This window comes from Girardinichthys multiradiatus, chromosome 13 (genome assembly GCF_021462225.1).
Source record: "Girardinichthys multiradiatus isolate DD_20200921_A chromosome 13, DD_fGirMul_XY1, whole genome shotgun sequence".
NCBI classification, from domain to species: Eukaryota; Metazoa; Chordata; class Actinopteri; order Cyprinodontiformes; family Goodeidae; genus Girardinichthys; species Girardinichthys multiradiatus.
The window spans coordinates 27,135,928-27,159,293 of record NC_061806.1 but is presented as its reverse complement, the minus strand read 5'-3'; the positions used below and the strand labels follow the sequence as shown (position 1 = coordinate 27,159,293).

At 38.5% G+C, this 23,366-nt stretch overlaps 1 protein-coding gene across 1 annotated transcript in view; it reads left to right on the top strand.

The window, feature by feature from the left end:
- Positions 1-23,366, top strand: part of csmd3b (CUB and Sushi multiple domains 3b) — a 642,003-nt gene that overhangs the window by 3,684 nt on the left and 614,953 nt on the right. The window lies entirely within an intron of this gene.

Sequence of the window (23,366 nt, the reverse complement as noted above, 5' to 3'; positions counted from 1 at the left end):
CTCCTCCCTCCCCTCCCTCCTCAATCCTTCTCTTCAATACAGCCATTGAGCCGGTAGCCAATAAATATTCTTGCGGTAGCGCTTGGGCTGTGGCAGCGAACGTGAGTTGCTTATACCAATGTGTGTGCGGGAGTGTGTCTCTCTGTGTGTGTGGGTGTGTGAACGTGAGTTGTATATAGTGATGAGCCCCAAGCCTTACACAGCATTTTATTCCTAAATGTCCATTACCAAGCCATATCTTACTAGTTATCAGTTACAGATTGTATGCAGTAGGTATGTCAATCTGTGTTCTCTCTATCTGGCCTTATCTTCATAGAAATGTTTATTCTGTATCACTTTAACAGCCTCTTCCTTTACTTGAGGGTTATGAAGTATTAATATATTCAGTTTGGCTCAGCTTCTTTAGTTCTTGCCTTTTGCCTCACAGGTGTAGTTTATATGACATTTTTCAGAAATTTAATTTGAGTCGCCACTTTTCATTGGTCGCTTCAGCATCAGATCGACTAGGCATCAAGGTGTTCAAAGGTTAGTTTCAAAACTGCAAAAATTTTCTATCAGACTGGTTTGAATTCTTTTTAATGTGATGCTTAACAAAATGCTGGAATTACCCGTTTTCTCACAATGTATGGAACATGAAGCACCACGGTTACCACCCCTCCCCCACCCGTTGATGTGCACTGTTGATCAGATGGCTTAAAAAAACTATGGCAGCTGATCTTGGCAAACGCAAACTTTGATGAATTAGGTTTTTTTTTTTTTTTGGCCTACAGGTTGTTTGACACAGAAAGTAGTTTATATGTCTGTAACTTTTATCTGATACATTTGTTTTAGCAAACTCATTACATTTGTGTCAAAGTAGATTTCCTCATTCATGCATTTATAGACCAAAAGTTGTGGGAGTCCTTAAATTTGATGCATTTACTGATTTGGGGAGAGAGGGGTTTCCTGATTATCTGCAAATAGCCTATAGGCTACACAAAAGCGTGTATGTGTTAAAACTCTGTATTCAAAGTTTATATCTGTTCAGTTGGATCAACTCTCACCACCAAAGGGATGTCCACATCTGATGTAGATTTTAGTGACTAAAGTGCTAGATCTCATGGAGAGTTGTGGGCATATTGTACACAGGAAAAAGAAAAGGAAGATTAAAACATAAAGCTTTTATTGTCATCGCAGTATTCAGCAAAAATATTGCAACCACATGTTTGCCTTGTATAGGTCAACCTTAATGAATAAAGAGCTCCTGAGTGACATCAACAGTGTTTAGAGATGCAGTTCTTACACTGGAGTGGAACATGTTCATTCATGCTAAAAACTTTGATTTATATTAGTTATTTGATTGGATTTAAATAAGGCATTTGGCCAGGTTCCTGATGAGCTGATCTGGCATGTGCTCAGGTCACATGGAATCTTCGAAGTCGGTGCTTTTTGGCCACGGGCCCTCCATCATGACTCCACAAGTTATGATGCCCTGGTGGAATTTTGCCTCCTAATTTCCATCGAGATTGACCTTCACCAGGGCTCTTTATTCTCTGCTGGGATTCCGGAAGGTGGACAGCAAACAACACAAGCATGAACACCTCTGTATGCCTGGCCAACAAGATCAACATCCCCTTCTAGAGCAAACACAAAAGTAGGATGAAAATGTGATGGAGAACGGGCTGATCAGAAACACAGAATATACGGATTGTTTGCTGCAGACTAGTTAAACCATCTAAATTGGTTACCAGGGCCTTTTTATAGTTGGTGGAAAAGCTAAAGAAAATGAGTTATGTACTCTTTAGTTAGGTTTAGTCCTCAAAACTACTTGCTTAGGTTAAGGAAAATTTAAAAACACACTGTTTTACAGGATTTAACAAATCTACTTCTTGCTTTTGCAATGTCTTACCTTAGGTAACCACATTGACATGTTTCATGAGTGTGAGTTGACCCGCAGAGAACATTTAGGACTTAAGAGTATCAGACTGCTCTGCACATTAAATAATAATGCTCAAAGGGAAACTAGGCGCACTTAGGAATCACCGCAAAGCGTTCCTGACCAAGTGTCCATATGTGATGAGTTGGAAGTGAGAACAAGATAAGCAAACACACACATCTGATCTGAGGGCAAACACATGCATTCATGCATCACTGTGTCAGTTGAGACTTTGTGGTATGGAGAGCAACCAAGCTGTCACCATGGAATCTGCAAGGAAGATGAAGTAGAGGCGGGAAAACAATAGATAGAGGAGAAACTAGATTTCTAAGTTTAGGTTCCACTAAAAGAGGCAAGTTTAATGATGGTTAGGATTTGAGATTACTGAAAATGGAAGGAGAAAGCATAGCAAAAATGTGAAAGGCTATTGAGAATCGTTCCTCACTGTAAAGTCTGCATGATCCTCCAGTGCAGGGAGAATGTGTGTAGGCTGACGGTGCAAAAAACTATAGATTTCTAGAATGATTAAAGAAAGCAAGTCAGGGAATTTCCACTAAAGACACATGCCTCTGTGCCATAACAGAATGGCACATTACAAGGCTGAAAAAAGCCTTTTAATAGGCCTTTCAAGAAGTTCTAGTTTGTCGATTTAATCAACAGATGATGATGTGCACTGGCATGAAAGATTTCATTTAAACCTGTCAGGGCACAGATCCCGACATTAATCACCTTATGTCTGCTTAGCAAGTGAAAGATCACAGCTTACAATATTGTATATCTGTTGGAGAGTTTTAAATTTAAATAGCTTGCTGAAGTAAGCAAGTGAATAAACCCTTGTTGAAGAGTAAACAGAGGCCTAACAAACAAGCAATTAAACATCTAAATAAGTGTTCAGGGCATGGTGACATTTGGAGACTAATGCTTTGGAACACGGCAGGAAGATTAAAACCAAAAACCAGCCAAAAGTTCTGTTCAATTTTAGCTCTGGCCGGCATATTAGTCTGCTGTACTGGTCCATTGGTAGGTAACTAATCACAGTATGAACCTTTACATCTATTCTAAAAAAGCAATCTGGACTGTACAGTAATGAGCAAGGTGTAATGATTCACATGCTGCTGTATTCTCTAGGCAAAAAACCATTCATTTCATAACTTGCTTAACACATTTGACATAAACACTTGGTAGCATTTTCATAGTAGGTGCACCTTTGTCATGATTCAGGGTTATAATTAGGAAGTCTTTGTTCGTCAAAGTCTTTGTGCTGTAAAGTGAATCCCACAGATCATTCTTTGAGAGAGATGATGAAAGGTTTCATCAGCCTTTCGCTATGGACCCTTTTAGTCTTGTTAGGCAAATGCTACTTTTAATGTTGAATCAAGTTTAACTTTATGCCTTAAACGATTTCTTTATCTCAATTTCTGAGAGACTGCTGTATTTTGCTTTAGTTCCTTGTCACCTGTCCTGTCTTCCCTTCTTTCTATTTTTTCCAGCGTTTCTTTTAATCTCTAACAACACCTACTCTCTCCACCCCTGCTACACTCCTTGCTTCTGTCAAATTTGTCCTGTAGCTCCAGAGACTTAATTTACTCACCAAACATACCAAGCCACATGCACACAGACACTAGAGTGGTAAAAACACAGATGCGTTCTTCATTTCCCACAGTCTCATCGACCCAAATGTATTCTGAGTTGTGTGTAAGCTGCCAGTCTCAGGATGAGAGCCACGTTCAACCTGTAGCTTTGCAGCAGATTTGTGTCTCAACACCATCTGTCAGATGTAATCTCATCACAGTTTGTCAGACGCTGATCCTCTAACTGTAATTATTAACCAGGTCTTGAGTTACTTTTTTTTGTCTGTGTCCCCAATTAGTGGACTGCAGTTTTCATTTCCTTGTACACCTACAGGTGTAATCACGCAGTTACATGCACACTCAACAAGCATGCAACTTCTAAGGAACTGGGCATTACATTTTCTAATGGTATGGCCAGTATTCTTCTTCCTTTTTGTTCTAGTGATTTTTTGTCTCTGTTGTGACCTTTCCAATTTGCTGCCTGAACCAGCCTGAACCTGTCATGCTATTAATGTGGAAAGTCTATTGTGCAAGAATACCTTTCTTCCCCTCCTATGTACAGTAAATGTGGCACTGCCACTGCATGGCAACCAGACCCACCATGATGTTTGCCTAAGCTTCCAGGATAGGAAACCCCAAAGAAAACACTACCATGTAATCTACATGTTATCGTCAGCAAAGTAACTGATAGTCACCGCTTCTCATTGAGGCTGGACTCCAGCATGTGTACACCCAATTCATCCAGACGGATAAAAAATAGTTCATTTAATTTACATTGACGATCCATGGAAATGTAGTCCTTTGTTCTTGCAACATGGGTAAATTGAAATTTACCAGTCATTCCCTTGTAGCTTCTGGTAATTTAATGCTGGTCATCAAATATCAGAGATTGATTGTTGTAGACAACCCTAATGCTGATTATAAGTCATTGATTGATGATGTCCATTTACATGTCAGCACTAATCAATTCTCTAAGTTAGTTATCAGTTTAGCATTTCAGTCACCACTCTTTGTTGTATGTACATTGAAATTCTACATACAGTTGAGACTGTTAGCAGTCTGCTTCAAGGCAACTTTTTTGTCTTCCTCCCTCACATACTTATATTTGGACTATTAGCACGCTGTGTACACTCTGAGTCTGGCGGGCACTCTGACACTGAGCATTAGCACAGCCCAGGCTCTCTAACACACAGTTAATCCTGTGGCTTATGGCTGGTTTCTCTGGGAGCAGAGATGTGTCTGTTGCACAGTCAGCCTCTTGATCATAAAAATGCTTTGGAGAGACAGGGAACTGTGGGGAGAGCAGGGGAGAGGATACTGAGAAAGTCAAGCAAGTCATGGTGGGGGCAGAGAGGAGGGCTTAACACAAGTCAGTTAACATTTGGCTTTGATATTAGTACTCTTTCACCTCTGTCATCTCACATTTCTCTTGTTGCTTTATTACTTTTATTCATTCTGTACTGTTGCTCCATCCTTGCCCCATCTGTCCCTCCTGACTTGCATTCACCTAACCTCACATCATCTGTACACTTAATTAGAAATGACTCCCTTATAACCCCTTCCCTCATCTACTCAGATAGATATAAATGTGAAATGATTACAACATGAGACACTAAGTATAACTATGTACTGCTCCACATTTTATCAGGTCCATCATTGTCTAATAACATTCAGCACGTTTTAAAATAGAAATAGGACTCACTTGTGAAAAGTAGGAATGTGTACCACACAGTGATTACATATATACATACAGACATACATAAATACATACAACCTTTGCTGGTGATCACCACTCTCATTCATATGAGGAAATGGACATGGGCGTTTTTGTTGCTTTTTGTGAAGTACCGTGACAAAACAAAATAAAAAAATAATAATAGAAACTGAAGAACTGCATGCCAAAGCAGTGTTTTTTTTTGGAAAATATTTCAGGTTGTTGGTGGAGAAAGATGGAAATCCACACTATCATATATTTAAACCCTTTTCAATCCCTGCTGCAGTCTACACCAAAAAGCATGTAATAAGACCAGTTCTTTTTGATTTTGCAGCCAAATTACCAGTAGACAGCAGTCTTGCTTTTCTGTACACACAGTAAGAAAGCTTACTGTTGGTATTTATTTCTATCTGATATTGCACCCAATATCAAATTACAGTATGACACCAAACAATGTACAAACCTATCCATTATTTATGCCTGTGATTTCATCTGTGTAATCAGAGACATTGTTTTAATTAAACAGAGTTTGTTCATTGTGCAATTTTGAGATATATTTGCTTAGAAGAATGTAGACTACCATTCAAAAAGTTTGGACACAGCTTTTCATTCAGTGGTATGGGTTTACTTTTGTTACCACATTTGGAAACTCCTTCAAAACTGTTGGAAAAACATTTCAGGTGACTACCTGATGAAGCTCGTCGAAAGAATGCCAAGACTGACTGATGGTGGGGGGAAAGTGGGAGGGTGGGTTTTTGGAAGAATCTACATAAAATATAAAAGATGTTTTGATTTTTGCTACATAATTCTATATACTTCATAGTTTTGATGTCTTCACTAAGTGTCTACAATGTAGAAAGTCAAACAAATAAGGAAAAGCCAATGAATGAGAAAGGTGAAACATAGACCTCAGACTCACAGTCTGAGGTCTATGTTTGCGATCAAGCCAAAGCATAAAGACATGAAGGCTGTTTATTTAAGTATTTATTTCTAAAAATTCATATTGTTACCAAGACATTGACCAACATTATCACATATAGCATGTTTTCCTAATGTCATGTAGACTTACTTGACATTGTCGGTATGGATCAAAGATAATCCAACACATTTAATGGAAGTGTTTGCTTTTATCTTACTATATGGTGTTCTTCTAGGTATAAAAGAGAATATGATCTTATGAGTTATTTCTCAAAGACTTGCAGCCAGTATGGACTTACCCAGATGTTTTTTTCTCTCTGAAGATGCCTTGCCAGAGCATTGCTTGGGCCAAATTGCTTATTGCCTGTGGGCTTTGACTTTTGTAATTGCTGTGAAAAGGATGCTTAGTTAGGACTGATGCCACATGACTAACGGTGTTAGCAGCAAGAGTCTCTTTTAACATTTTTTTTGTGATGAGTATCCAAATGTAGATCCTGATGCGTCAAACTTCAGTATTGTTTTCAGCTATCTGCAGCAAATGCCGATGGTAATTGTTTTCTGCTCAGTAGTTTGTTTGTGATATTTGACGTTATGAAGCACACTTATGCATTTGTCCCATAGAATCTAAATAAACAGTTTTTTCCATGAATTTTAGCTCTTCTGCTCTCTCTATGGTTGCCTTTGAGTTATTTGAACAGAAAGATTGCCTCTTTTAATCACATTGACTCTTTGGACAGCAAATTAAGATTTTCCACAAAGAGCCACCAATTAACTGTAGACATTTTATCTCGTTAATTTGTCATAAAGCAACAATGAAAGAGGCCACATCTGCATGACGGTTAAATTGCGCATCGGTCAAAGGACCAATTGCCTTTGCATATGTGAAAAAGGATGACTGTGTAAGAAATGGCAGTAAATCATAGAGAGAATTCAAGGACTTCAAATGAGTCTGGGAAATGTGTTAAGAACATTTTCAGAACAATTTCATCATGATCTTTTGTCTCCTGTTGAACTGAGCAGCAATCATTTTTCCAGAAGCTCTTTCTGGTGATAAATATTTTTCTGAAAGCAACTCCCGGGGTAATTTTTACCTCTTTAAAGAGACATAATTATGTGAAGCTGTGTTTTTTTTAATTTTTTATCTTGTAAGCCTTTATTACATTAGACAACATAAAACATTCAGGTAGATATTCCACTTCTTTCTGTTCTTTTAAATTTCTCTGTGCTTTTATATTTTGTCATGTTTTATATCTTTGTTCTAGCCTATTGATACAGTTTTTTGCGTAAGCTTTACCGCTTAGCAAACCAGTATTTAATAAGATTGTCTTTTTTTGGTTTCTTAAGCTATTTCCTATTTGGGTTGTTTTTGATTTTATTAGGATACATTATTTTGTTAAACCTCCTTAATTTTGTTTTGAGTAGTCCATGCCTGTCAGCTTCTCTTTTTGATTTATGTTGTAGAGCTGGTTCCCTTGTTCTTCCTACAAGACTTGCTTTATGCCTTGATACATACCTGCTGTCAATTTCTGATTTCATTTTCTTCAGTGCATGTGCTGCATTGTAGAACTCTGAAATCAGAACTTGGGTCAAGGCATGATGTCACACCTTACTTAACACTGTCCCAGATACTAATTGGAAAACCAGTAGGATTTTCTAAGTGTTTTGCTCAGTAAGCTGTCTGACATGTAAAAATTATTTTTTCCTTTTTGTTTCCTTTTCCTGTGTTTATTTCCTTTGTGAAAATTTGACATTCATATCATACTTTGAGTTGTTTTCCCTTCAAATCATCTTTCCATTCCTCTTTCCATGAAAACCCTTTGTACTTGTCTCTAACCTCCTCCTCCTGACCTCATCTTGTGATGAATTTGTAATCGCCACTTCTTTTATCCCACTTCTGTCATCTCTCCTCTTTCGTTCTCAACACACCCCTCCCTTCCAGCATCCCCAAATGTTCACATGTGTGTTTGTCAAAAGTATCCACTGTAAAATATGGCTACACTGAGGGCACAGCTCAGTTTATCTCTCTTGTGAGCAATGTTTTTCCCTACCATAACATTTAATTCCTGCACCAAAATTGTCTCCTAAATGGAGCTGTTTTTAAAAAGAGCTAAATCTAGACATGTATTTCGGAGCTGAATTTGCCTTGCTGTGATTTACGAAATTTGAGGTCTCGCATATTGAGCTGTCTCAGTTATTAAGAGACTTGTTAAATGAGAAGAAGGGTTCATTTTGCCAGGCAAATTAGAACAAAGAGAGAGACTGCACTCCAGATAGCTGTTCCAGCTGTTGAAGGGTCCCTTAGCTCCATAACAGATTTATTTTGTACATTTTCCTCTGAGGTTTGTGAAAATGTGAATTTACAGAATGTTGTCATGAGTAACACGTTGGGGGCACTTATAGGGCAATAAACTAAGTTGACAGATAGTCAAGAAACAAGTTCAATAATATTAAATCAAAACTCAACCCAGAAATGCTGAATGTTTGTTTTGTGCATGAGTAACATGTAAGAAATTTAATTGCAAGGTGTATTTCTATTTCATTTCCTTTTGTGTTAACCGAATAGATGGCTTTGCGTCAATTTCTATGAATACATAATACAATTCTGATGCATTACTTAAAGCATACTTGAAGCAATCTAAATATAATTAAGTTTTGCTGGAAGGCAAATCAAATTGAAAAAAAACAAGTTGTATGCATAATCAGAAGGTGTCATTTTACAGGTATGAGATTTCTGCAGAACCCCAACTCCTCGCTGTGTCTTTGTCACTCAAACACACACACACACACACACACAAACACCTGTTGAGCAAGTTAAGACCAACATAAGGACGCGCACAATCTTATTAAAATAAAATAAATATGCTGGGTACACCAAAATAGCATGTGTTGCCCTTAGGGTGTGGCCACAAACACACACAGCACACACTCACATGCTCAGGGACAGCAGACATGCACACATACACACAGAGGCTTTCTCTCATATGCACTACGAGAAAGTAAGATGAGAAATTAACAAAGACAGGGAGTCTCCTCGCCAGCTGGTGCCACGTTCATTTGTGTGGAAGGTGTTGTAGTATGCTGAAAGAAGTAGGAAGCAAGTGTTTCTTTACATGTGAAAGGACGGGATAAACATAGAAAAATATACACAGGAGGGGGGATAGATTGGTGGTCATGTGAACAGCTAAGCTGGTCAAAGGTTCGCTCCCTGGTGACAGTCAGAGTCTGTCCCTGTCAGCCTGTCCTTGTGGTAGATACAGATGCCCTCACTGACTGTTTTCCTGCTCTGTGGGATGAAAACGGCTGCCGTGAAATCTGAAGGCATATTAGGAAACACGAGAAACATTATCATTCTCAAAAAGTTTGAACTAAGATGAGGCAAATAATAATGTAGTTCACTGAAGATTTGATTTGTACTTGCTAGTTGAAATTTCTGAGCCACAAAAATCAAATGGTAAGGACACTTTAAGTCTGAAGTCAGAAATCCATTATCCACCTTGGGTTTAAAATTCAGTATGGCTGCCACATGTATAAAGCACTTCAGTTGTAGGTGACAAATGTTATTTCATTGGCCTTATGGTTTTTATCACTTGAAGTTAATCAAACTTAATACTGTGAGATCTCTTTAAAAGATGATTTGAATTTGCCTACCACTTGAGCAAGCTGCTCAACATGAAAACATTGTTGCACCGTTAGTGTTAGTCAGCGAGTTCTTGCGGGTGCAATTTTCTTGTAAATATTTAAAAACTTGTAGCCTGTGGTCTTTAAAATAACTTGCAAAACTTTTATAAGCAGTGCACACTATTTTATTAAACTAGCAAATCTGTGTTTTCCCTAAAAGTCAAAGTTTTTTTTTTATCTGCTACTATAATAACGTTCAATGTGAATTAACTATATTGGCTGTTGCAGCTTATTTGTCCCGGTTACGTGACAATGACACTGTGCTTGGATATGTCCAGACAGCTGTCAGTGTGGTGGAGTGCTGCTGCACATAACTGGGGCCACAGTGAAATATGTTGTTCACCAAATTATCAAAGAATCGTATCAAAACAGACAGCAAACGCGCTAGCATTAGCCTAGGACTTCAGAGATGTGCTCCATGTGGAAATATATTCCACAGGAGCAAGACTAAAATTTGGTTAAAATTTTAGCTATGTGTTTTAGCCCAATTTGTTGAGAAACAAATAAAAAAGCTATTCACATCTCATGTCGGGTTTTCATAACGTTGTCATAACGATTAGTTACTGTAGGATATTGCAGCATCAAAAATGTCATTTGTGAATAGTTACAGACAAATTAGCAGTATCGAAGTATTCCAAGGTTTTAAAAAAGTTCTGATTTCAAATAAAATAAAAAATTCACCAATCTTTTTTTACTGTTTAAAGTCCTGTAGTCCTAAAACGCCAGAGAAAGTGCAGGCTGCATGGAACATATAGTAAAACAGTGCTCCCATCTTTCACCTGTTTGCAGTGCACATGTTTCTCTTTTACCTATGTTACAAGAAAGATTAACTCAGCAGTGTAGAAATATTTCTGGTTGCAAAAATCAGACTGTAAAAGTATTGAAACACCATTCATCATTTTCATTAAAATAACCCTGTTTGAAAACTCCAGTTGTCAAGCTGAAAGTATAGTGCATAAAAATTTTTATTGATAAATTAATAAATATTATGTGGTTTGTGAAGTACTATGCAACATAATACCAATGAAACATTTTGTTATTTTACTGAACATTAAAGCCACTGAAATTTCAAGCGTGTATCAGGACATCCCTAATATCGGTGAAGATTTTCCTTTAGTGTTTGAATGCCTAAAAAATAGAGAGAAATTCATTGTCATTGACTTCCATTGCTAGTAGAATTTAGCTTGATCACTAACCACACGGATTAACACATCCCACTGGTTATCTGACAGCTGACTTTTTGAAAAATCAAACCCAACTCTTTGAAAGAAAGCTTATTATAAAAAAAAACAGACAAGTCATTTCACGCAGTGGTAACCAAGTATTAAGTTGGGATGTTTCTATTTGTTTTGCAGGACTAGTGGACTTTATTTTGTCTTTTTTTAAGTAGGCAGACAGGATATTGGGTAAAGAGAGGGGAAAGAAAAGCACAGGTCGCCGTGTCTGGGACTGGAATCAGGGGACAGCTGCTTCGAAGGGCTGAAGACTGTCTATACACATGGGATGCTCGCTCTAGAGTGCTGCACCCACCTTTAATTAACTCCAGTTTTAGTAAAGAGGCTACCAGGTTCCTGACTGCCTCATTCCATTCTACAGATAAAGGGGGAGTGATATAGTATACTGCACATGAATCATTACATGGCTTTATATCATATATTCTCAATACCAGATGGGCTAATCATACCAGTGAGGTCTTAATGAATGGACACGATGAATGTCTTCCTATCGCATACACTTATAAGTAACAATGTGTGAATGATGAGCCAGATAATCCTCATGAATATGATACAAAGCTTTAATTAATTGCAGTAGTAATGATGGGCTATTTCCATGCATGATGATATTCGCATGTTTTTTTTTTTTTTTGTGATGTTAATTTAACTTGCAATTAACTTTTAGTTCAGATACATCATCCAGCAATTCAAAAAGCTATTAGTTGTACAGGTTGGCAGATAATTGTTTTAATGGGTTATGCTCATTTGCTAATCTAGTTTTAACTGATTCTTGTCTTTTTTTTGTACTCGCAGGTTGCTCTAATATTGAGCAATTATGGTCCGCATGTGTTGGCATGAAATAAAGAATGATTTTAGCCAATGGACAGACTCATGTTTATAAATATCAACAAGTTTTAGATTGTATCTTTTGGAAAGTCAGATCATTTTATGCGATGGTGTTTGATGTATAGTAATATTTTTAAAGTAGATAAAAAAAACACTTTTTACTGCAACTGCTGAACCATCTTTATCTGAACCAAATGTTTGTCTACATTCCCATATATTAAAAAAGCATACGTTATACTTTACTGTTTTGGCACTTCTGCTGTCAATGCTTTGTATAACCCCATTTATGCTAGCAGGGAAGCGTTTAGTCTTCTATAGCATTTGATAAGGTTGTAGCCTACAGACAGGGTTGTAGCATACAGACCATTGCATGGAGAAGGTTTATTTTGTCTGGTGATGCATTTCTGTTGATTTGGCTATGTCTTTCACATCATCATTCTGCTGACAGATGTGCTCCATTTGGAAATATTTTTCACAGGAGAAAGACTAGAATTTGTTTAAAACTCTAGCTACATGTTTTAGCCTAGTCCAACCATTTCTATGTTCCTGACGTAGTCCAACAGGTCTTTGTTTAAAATCTTCTTGTACTTTAGAGTTTTCATAATACCACTCACCTTAACAAGGCTCCCAAGGCCTTTGGGAGATTAAATGTCCCACAGCATCACATATCTTTCACAATGCACAATGCCAGACCGAACTGGACTGTTTATTCAAAAAAAGCTGCATCTTGATCTCAATTGACTGGTGTACAGTGTTCCAGTTAAAGTCTCAGTAGAGTTTGGAAAAGTCCTACTTTATGATAGGAGGACTCAGTTGTGATTGTAGGAAAAAAAAGGTTCCCTATCCCTCCCAAAAAACAGCTGGCATGTAGATGGTTGCTTATGTAGAGTTGGTGCAGACTTGGTGACCGAAAGATGCCTATCTTTGAGTGTTGACATTAGAAGGTGCTTTCTACCTCCTTTAGTATTATGGCTGTACAATACTAGGAAAACATGAACTTATAATATACGTAGTTATTGAATATTGCAATGAAGATAATGATTTTCATTTGAACTCACATTTTCCTCACTCTTCTCTTTCTTTTCTCTTTCTTTTCTCTTTGCAAGCTTTAGCATATTGGTCATTAGGATCTAAATTAAATGTGGGCATAAAAGACAAAAAAGTTTCACACAGTTTGACAACTTTAGTACTGGCAAAAAGAGTTTGAATTTATGCACCCAGAAATATTACAACCCTTCAAATATTACATTCAAGAAGTCTTGTGCAGTTGCCGCATTGTGCACATTTATATTATGATAGAAATTACAATGCACAACTCTGAAATTTTGTACAGAAATACACAGGGAATGGCTTTTTAGAATAAGAAATATACCAACAGATCAATGGACAGTGCTTGTACATAGTATTCAAATATGTGCAGTTATTATCGTGTAGTGCAGCAGTACAATAGAAAAAGAAAATGTGATACATTTGTTTTAATTTTGTTCTGATGATGCTGTTGATTGAGCTGCACAACATATGGAATCATAATTGTCATTGCAATTCCCTGAGTTTAATGATGTTGAACAGTGGGGCATATATCAGGTATGGACATAAAGAATATAGAATGTTCATCCATATCAGTTTACCAACCAAATCTAGGTTTTGGAAGTCATTTTGATGCCTGGCACCTGAAATAGTCTACCTACTATTGCATCCAAGCATTCTTTGGCGTTTGCGATATTGCAAACATTGAATTTGTACAAGAATGATTGTGATTTGATATTTTGTGCAACTCTACCTCCTGTGCATGGCAAACTGAACTAGGATCCTCTTCTAGCCTAGTGAGGGGCTAGAGAAAATGGCTGTTTGTGTTATGTCATATTTACAGTGCTTTGTAAAAGCGTTTTACCTATTTTATTACATGCCAACCTGTAATTTAAATGTTTTTAAAATCTTTTTTTATGTGATGTATCTGCATAAAATAGTCTACATTGGTGAAGTTCAAATGAGCAAAAAAGAAAAGATAAATAAAAGAATAAAAAAAGAAAAAAAACTTACATATGCACATGCCAATTCTATGTACCCCCTTTGCTATGAAGCCCCTAAAATGTTCTGGTACAACCAATTACCTTCAAAAGTCATAAAGTTAGTGACATGAAGTCCACCTAGATGCAATCTAAGGGTCACAAGATCTGTCAGTATAAATATGCCTTTTTTGAAAGGTCCCAGAGGCTGCAACACCAAAAAGCAAGAGGCATCACACCATGAAGACCAAGGAGCTCAGCAAAGAAGTCAAAGATAAAGTTGTTGAGAAGTACAATATTCCACCATCAAATCCATTATCTTCAAGTGAAAACACATGGTACAACAGAAAACCTGCCAAAAGAGCACTACCTATCAAAACTTACAGACCGTGCAAGTAGGGCATATATCAGAGAGACAGCACGAAGACCAGGTTACTCCTGCAACTCCTTCAGGTAACCCTGAGGAAGTTCCGCAGCAGAGACTGGAGCCTCTGTCCATAGGACCACGGTAAGCCATATACTTCATGGGCTTCATGGAAGAGTGGCCAGAAAAAAGTAATTATATAATGTTAAAAATAAGAAGGCATATCTTGAATGTGCCAAAAGGCATGTGGGCGACTCCCCAAATGTATGTAGGAAGGTGCTCTGGTGAGATGAGACTAGAATTTTACTTTTCGGCCACCAAGGCCACGCTGTGTCTGGCGTAAACCCAACTCATCCCATCACCCCAAGAACACCATCCTCACTGTGAAACATGTTGGTGGCAGCTTCATGCTGTGTGGATGTTTTTCAGCAGCAGGGACTGAGAAACTGGTCCAAATTGATGGAAAGATGGATGGTACTAAATGCAGGGAAATTCTTGATCAAAGCCTGTCTGCCTGTGTTTTGAGACTGGGACAGAGGTTCACCTTCTAGCAGGATGGTTTAAGGGGAAACCCTTAAATGTGTTGGAATGGTCCAATCAAAGTCCAGAACTCAATCCATTTGAGAATCTGTGGTTCGAAGACTTGAAGATAGCTGATCACAAGCAAAAACCATCCACCATAAAGGAGCCGTTCTGTCTTGAGGAATTGGCAAAAATCCCAGTGGCAAGATGTGGCAATCTCATAGAAACTTATCCAAAGCGATGTGCAACTGTAAATGTCCTGACTTTCCTGGCGGAAGGGATGAACAGTTACCCACGCTGAGGTTTTCTGTTATTTGGTCCCATTGATTGCTTCACAAAAAAAAAAAAAAATACATCTTCAAAGTTTTAGGCATAGTCTGTAAATGAAATGGTGCAAGCTCTCAAACAATCCACTTCAATACCAGGTTGAGGCAACAAAACATGGAAAATGCCAAGAGGGGCGAATACTTTTGCAAGGAACTGCAAGCCCCAGGGTAACAGAAAATTATTACTAATTAAGAGGTCCTAGAAACTCAAACTCTAATTTTAAAGTGATTTAAGAGTAAATGTTTGCGATTATGTCATTGCAGTATGAAGTAATAAGATGAATTTATGTTAAGGCTTTTTCACAGGGGCAACGGAGTAAGTTTGAGATTCATAATAAATGCAGGTGCTCTAATTAATGAATACAAATGTGTAACATAATCTGTGTCAGAGTAGGTGTGAGGAAACATCACAGTAGAGCCTGGTGCCTAAAGGGACTTATTACCAGACAGCAACAGTTGTTTAGCTTTTTTCTGTCTGTAAAGTAATTATTCATATGTTAATGAAAACATAATGCATTGAATGCTGGTTTAGAGATATTGAAAAAGATCCAAGCCCATGCTTGTTGGATAGATGAACTATCGATGAACCTGAGTGCACTCACCATTGTCAGATGCTACAATCTCCTTTCCCCAATTTCCCCCCATTTGTATTAGCATCATTTATAGATGGGGTGTTCATGCATTTTTTAACTTTAAGGAAGGGGAATGCTGGTTAATCTTTTAGGAGGCATAGGGTAGCAAAGCATGCTAATCCCACACACCATCATAAAAATGCACAACAAAGCACACAAGGTAGCTGGAAGACACAGAAAAGAGTGAGCGGCAGCGGGTGTTTTTGTGTGGTAGTGTTTGTTTAGACCTGGCGTGTGATTACAGTTTTGCCTGCGTTGCTCTAAAACTCACAGAAACAAGGTTGTCACATCACGTCATATACACATGCCATCTGAGCACATAAACAAAACCCTCCCTACCAACTCACCTCATGCTGCTGTGCTCATTGTTGGATCATATTGACTATATTAGTGCTATTAAGTAACTGTTTATTGGTCTTATCCACTTTTATAACAATATTGATTAACAACTTTGCGAGCAAGGATTTGCATCATCATTATTATACTAATGATGGTGTATTAATGGCTAATCATTAAGTTGCATTTGCATGCATAGCCTGCCTCATCTTTTTCCTGTTCTCTCATTGGAGTCTCAGGGCTCTGCAGGTGATGCATTCCTTTCAGTATAATGATGTATTTCCTCTCCGAGCCCTGCGCCTTGGGAGCTTTTTTGTACTATTGTTCAGTCGGTCTATGGTTGTGTGTGTCTCTTTGTGCAGAAGATGTTTCAATATCTGTGTGTGCACGTGCACATGTGCATGCAAGTGCTTGTTGGATTTATTCCCAAAGAAGACTCATTTCCCCAGCAGGCCCTGTCAGGCTGTTTCTGGGCGCACTTGGTTCACAGCTGGAGGCAACTGCTGTCACCTGCTTACCTAACATCTCTCCTCGCCTTAACTCTCTTTCCTTTTTCCCAGATTTTTATTACTCACCTTTATGTCTGTCATAAGACAAATGCTTTATTCATCCTCACACAATACTCTGATTCTTTTTAGGGCAGATTTTTTTTTTTTGAGTATGAAACAAGTAAACTGAAGGCAAACTGGTCCTTTATAGTCGGCAGTAAAATTCCTCTAAAGAGACTGCAAAGCCACACAGTTGCAGTGGGAGTCTTGAGGTCCTATTTTTACAGCAGCATTCAGCACAAGTCTCCCCTAAAACTTGAATTTTCAGAAGCTTTCATGCTTCAGTGGCCCGCATGACTAAAAAAGGGCAGTTCGGAAGGCCAAAACTAAGAAAGCAAGGGCTGCCAATTACATTTACACCCTGCAAAATCAAACAAACATGTAAAAAATGTTTGCCAATATCTAATATGAATTGTAATTTTTTGGTCATTTGGAAGTTTTGTTAGCCTAATATGCAGGGAAGTGTAGTTTACATGCACAGCATACTTAGTTTGTCCTAATCACATACAATATGAAAAGAACTTCTCCTCACGGTTTTGGTGTGGACAACATTAAACATATTAATCTCTGACCCTGGCCTTCTGTTTCTTTCACACACAGATCCTACATACTCAGCGTTACTGACTCAGACAGACAGCAGATGCTTCACTGCATGACTACAGCCGTGTACATCCTACCATTCTGTCAACGCCACATGTTGAATAAATTGGCCCTAGGCTGTTTCTTACCTTTGTTGTTTAGTGCCCGACCATTATAGATTTTCCAGTTGCTGCCGATTTTTACTTAGACAGCAGAGCTGTGCGATACAGGATATACAGCCTTTTATTGTGGACTGTGATGTGTAAGTTCATGCTTCACAGGAAAAGGCTCAAAGTTCAGCTCACACAGATTAAAACTGAAATAATTTATGTCTGAGGTAAGTTCACAGCACCAACATAAACTAGTTCTGACTCTATATGCTTCTCTTATTGTCTGTATTCATATACTGTATAAAAAGACAGAATTTTCATTACAAATGTTCTCAGTCATTTATATTTCTAATGTTGCTGCCAGAAAGCAAATAAAGTCCATTCTGATTGAAACACCAGCTTAATAAAACATTTTATTGTATGTGCTTTCCTGTAATAAAATCCAATTTTGTGTTTAAATTATGCAAAACACGGGTTGTGGTTTTGTGCATAATAAAAATAAAGCAACCATAAGAATTTATTACAGAGTTACAATTTTAAACATTTTAAAAAATTTGAAAAACTAATCTTTTTAAAGTAAATTTGTTCTGTAGTGGTGTGATGGTGGTCGGGAGGGATTACTGTATTTTAACAAATAATTTATAGTAAAACCATAGATGCTCCACTTATTGCCCCCTAAAAATGTTTAGAAAGTAATTGTTACAGAGAATGTTTTCAAATTCATACTTTAGTTTTTATGATCTGACAGAGGCCTATTTCATTTAGCCATTCTTCAGAAGAGGAAAGATGAGAGAATATGTCATGGAAGTAAAAGTGTGTTAAACCTCATTAGTCAGAAGACAGCTAGACAGCTACAAAGGGACTACAGATTAAAATTAGCCCTTGTGGCTAAATCTGGCAAATTTACATGACGGCCTAAAGTACTTATGTTGATTAGTATCCACTGTCACCTATTAAATACAATTAAAATAATATACATATTAAAAAACAAAACTTATCAAATCTACTTCTACTTATTATATCTACAATAACAAAACAAAAAAAAACATTCGTTACGTTTTACCCAGTTCCCCTACATGCATTCCAACCAAACACGTACCACAGCAAATAAATAAATGTAACTCCTAAAATGCAAAATATATCTTCTCTGTTGGCATAATGTCAAGCACTGACTCTTTTAAGAAATACAGGTCCTTCTCAAAATATTAGCATATTGTGATAAAGATAATTATTTTCAATAATGTCATGATGAAAATTTAACATTCATATATTTTAGATTCATTGCACACTAACTGAAATATTTCAGGTCTTTTATTGTCTTAATACGGATGATTTTGGCATACAGCTCATAAAAACCCAAAATTCCTATCTCACAAAATTAGCATATTTCATCCGACCAATAAAAGAAAAGTGTTTTTAATACAAAAAATGTCAACCTTCAAATAATCATGTACAGTTATGCACTCAATACTTGGTCGGGAATCCTTTTGCAGAAATGACTGCTTCAATGCGGCGTGGCGTGGAGGCAATCAGCCTGTGGCACTGCTGAGGTCTTATGGAGGCCCAGGATGCTTCGATAGCGGCCTTTAGCTCATCCAGAGTGTTGGGTCTTGAGTCTCTCAACGTTCTCTTCACAATTCCCCACAGATTCTCTATGGGGTTCAGGTCAGGAGAGTTGGCAGGCCAATTGAGCACAGTGATACCATGGTCAGTAAACCATTTACCAGTGATTTTGGCACTGTGAGCAGGTGCCAGGTCATGCTGACAAATGAAATCTTCATCTCCATAAAGCTTTTCAGCAGATGGAAGCATGAAGTGCTCCAAAATCTCCTGATAGCTAGCTGCATTGACCCTGCCCTTGATAAAACACAGTGGACCAACACCAGCAGCTGACACGGCACCCCAGACCATCACTGACTGTGGGTACTTGACACTGGACTTCTGGCATTTTGGCATTTCCTTCTCCCCAGTCTTCCTCCAGACTCTGGCACCTTGATTTCTGAATGACATGCAGAATTTGCTTTCATCCGAAAAAAGTACTTTGGACCACTGAGCAACAGTCCAGTGCTGCTTCTCTGTAGCCCAGGTCAGGCGCTTCTGCCGCTGTTTCTGGTTCAAAAGTGGCTTGACCTGGGGAATGCGGTACCTGTAGCCCATTTCCTGCACACGCCTGTGCACGGTGGCTCTGGATGTTTCTACTCCAGACTCAGTCTACTGCTTCCGCAGGTCCCCCAAGGTCTGGAATCGGCCCTTCTCCACAATCTTCCTCAGGGTCCGGTCACCTCTTCTCGTTGTGCAGCGTTTTCTGCCACACTTTTTCCTTCCCACAGACTTCCGATTTTGAGAAGGACCTGTACATTTCCAAACTTCCACTAAAGACGTTTAAAAATAAATTTCACAAAATAATTTTAACAAAATAGCGTTTATCAAATTCGAAATAAGTTCAATGAAATATTTCTCCTAAAAGAATAAAAAATACATACCATGATTTTTGTTATTGGCAGTTAGTAGGGTTAGCATGGCTTGCATCGCTAAAACATCCGATTCTGAGATAAGAAAAGACAGCTTTTTCCAAAACTAGCATGTTAAAAGGATGAAACTAAGCAACTTTGCCATAGTACATTCAACATTCCCATTAACTGCTGAAATGCTTGCTCTTGCTCACTACTCACTGTATAAACTGCAGATATACTGTATCTCTTCATGTTAGAGTATTTATTTTTTCAAATATAATCTTGCATCTTTGTGTTTCCTCTGAGTTGATTTTGCTGTTGAAACAGTACTCAGACTGAATATAGTCAACTTTGAGTCTTTATTGGTCAGGGATGACCATGCCGAAAACTGTCACATTCCTGTCAGCAGCCTTTGTAATATAAATATACTGTAAACAATAAAATAATAGCTGTAGTAATGGCATTATATCAATATGTGGTATTATTTTAGCAACAAAGATTAGCAACAAAGATTAGTTGCAATTCTGTTAAATAAGAGGAATCAGATCTTACTGTACATCTTAGTATTTTTGTGTGAAATATTTGTTTAAATACCATAATACTGATACATTATTACATTTCGCATAAAATGCTGGGATATCATACAGACCCATGCTTAGTTGTTTTGTGTAAAAATATGAAAATTACAAACTCAAAAGCAAAAATAGAAAGATAACTAATATTACTTTTTTTTCTTTGAAAACGAATGCTTGATGCCATTTAGTGAATTATACCATATTAAACACTGATGATAGTACATTAAACCTCTCAGCCCAAGAATAATATGGCAATATAGAAACTCCTCATTTTACTAAATGACTTTTTCATGATCTTTGCCACAGCAGTCTCCTGAAGGTAATTGAAAATCTATTTTCTGAAAAACAAAGAAGCCAAAAGGGTGTTCTAAAGACTAAAGAGCACTGAACATCCAAATACTTGGTAGAGGATGAGTTGAAATGAGTTTCTGAGATCAAAGGAATCAGAACGATAAAAGGATAAAAGGGACTGAAAGATAAAAGGAATTGAGTCACAAGATCAGCCTTGTGCCTTTTTATAGAACAGAAGTCAACAGAATTGAAATCCAGCCAGCCAACGGGAGCGCTGGTCTCCACATATGTCTCAAAGGTCACTGTGTTCAAAAGATGTTTCTCCTGACTTCGTACAATTGATCAGGTTTGGGTTCTACAGAAAAAGAAGAAATTTGGGCACTCCACAGAATGTCATCAAAGGCAGGATTTACAAAGGATCTCTGCTCGCTTTTTTGATTGAGACAAAAAGGACTGTGCAGTTGGCTTCCTTATACTTTTTTCCTCTTTTGGGAAATGTTAGTTGATAATGGGATAAAACGGAGAGGTTGCTAGTTTCACATTTTAGTCATTTATTTTTTTATGAGCCTCAACTTTGAGAAATTAACATGTAAAACCTAGTGTATATGAAAAACTACTTGTGTGTTGTTGCCATTAATAACTAATTGTATTTTTTAAATGCAGGAATCAGTCAGTATGGGAATCAAAACTAATTTATTTTGAATTCACAAACAACTTTGTTTTTGACATTTTAGAAACAAAATAATATTTTTAAAAGAAGATGGGTTTATTTAGAATACAGGTGCACATCAAATCATATACCACTCAAAAGTGTATTTATTTCAAGAATTTATTGTTAAAGAAAGCATTATTGATTATTTACAAGCAGAGTAATGTTTTAGTCGAACCTCGGCTTCAGGAGGAACAGTGTGGTTTTCGTCCCGGCCGTGGAACACTGGACCAACTCTATACCCTCTACAGGGTGCTCGAGGGTTCATGGGAGTTTGCCCAACCGGTTCACATGTGTTTTGTGGACCTGGAGAAAGTATTTGACTGTGTCCCTCGTGATGCCCTGTGGGGGGTGCTCCAGGAGTATGGAATCGGGGGCCCTTTATTAGGGGCCATCCGGTCCCTGTACGAGCGGAGCAGGAGTTTGGTCCGCATTGCCAGCACTAAGTCGGACCTGTTCCCGGTGCATGTTGAACTCCGTCCGGCAGGGCTGTCCTTTGTCACCGGTCCTGTTCGTAACTTTTATGGACAGGATTTCTAGACGCAGCCAAGGGCCGGAGGGTGTCTGGTTTGGGGACCAGTGGATTTTGCCTCTTCTTTTTGCAGATGACGTAATCCTGCTGGCCCCTTCTAGCCAAGACCTACAGCATGCGCTGTGGCGGTTCGCAGGCGAGTGTGAAGCGGCTGGGATGAAGATCAGCTCCTCCAAGTCCGAGGCCATGGTACTCGACCGGAAAAGGGTGGCTTGTCCTCTTCAGGTTGGAGTTCCTGCCTCAAGTGAAGGAGTTTAATTATCTCAGGGTCTTGTTCACGAGTGAGGGAAGAATGGAGCGGGAGATCGACAGACGGATCGGTGCGGCTGCCGCAGTAAAGGGGGCGCTGTGCCGGTCCGTTGTGGTGAAGAGAGAGCTGAGCCGAAAAGCAAAGCTCTCAATTTACCGGTCGGTCTACGTTCCTACCCTCACCTATGGCCATGAACTTTGGGTCATGACCGAAAGAACGAGATCCTGGATACAAGCGGCTGAAATGAGCTTCCTCGGTAGGGTGGGCACTCCCTTAGAGATAGGGTGAGGAGCTCGGCCATCCGGGAGGGGCTCGGAGTAGAGCCGCTGCTCCTCCACATCGAGAGGAGCCAGTTGAGATGGCTCGGGCATCTATACCGGATGCCTCCTGGACGCCTTCCTCGGGAGGTGTTCCAGGCACGTCCCACCGGGAGGAGGCCCAGGGGACGGCCCAGGACACGCTGGAGGGACTATGTCTCTCTGCTGGTCTGGGAACGCCTTGGCCTCCACCCGGAGGAGCTGGAGGAGGTGTCTGGGGAGAAGGACGTCTGGGCATCTCTGCTGAGTATGCTGCCCCCGTGACCCGGTCCTGGATAAAGCGGAAGACGACGAGTACGAGTACGAGTAATGTTTTACAAGCATTTATTTATGTTAATATTGATTATTATTGTGTACAGTTAATGCAATCCAAAAATTCTGTTTCTTATAAAATTAGAATATTACATGCCTTTATTACATATGTCATTGAAAGATTGCTAAAGCTCCAGAGTGTTATATGCAAGCTTACTGATGGAAAATTTAGTAGAAGGAAAACGTATTTGGAGGAGATTCACATTGTGTGGACTGTGGCTTGAACCGGTGTTTTTCTTGAATGGGCTTTGCTTCACATTCCTCAAGGCTGCAGTTATCCCTGTTGCTTGTTCCACTCAACTTCCCATTGATATGATGAACTTACAATTACTATATTAAAATCCTTCTTTAAATTGGTCTAATGGCTATTCTAATTTTCTACAAAACTGATTTTTAGGATTTCTTCAGCTGTAAGCCATAATATTCAAAATCCACAGGAATAAATGTTTGTTAAACATCACTCTGTATGTAAATACATTTATACAAGTTTAACTTTATGAAATAAATAACTAAGCAAAATTGTATTTTAATTTCCAGGCCAATAGATTATGACAATGTTGATGGAGGAATAATAAAACTTCACAGGATGCGATTGAAGGATGAGTGAACCCAGCTTTGGAGATGGCATTGAATATTCTGTCTCATTAT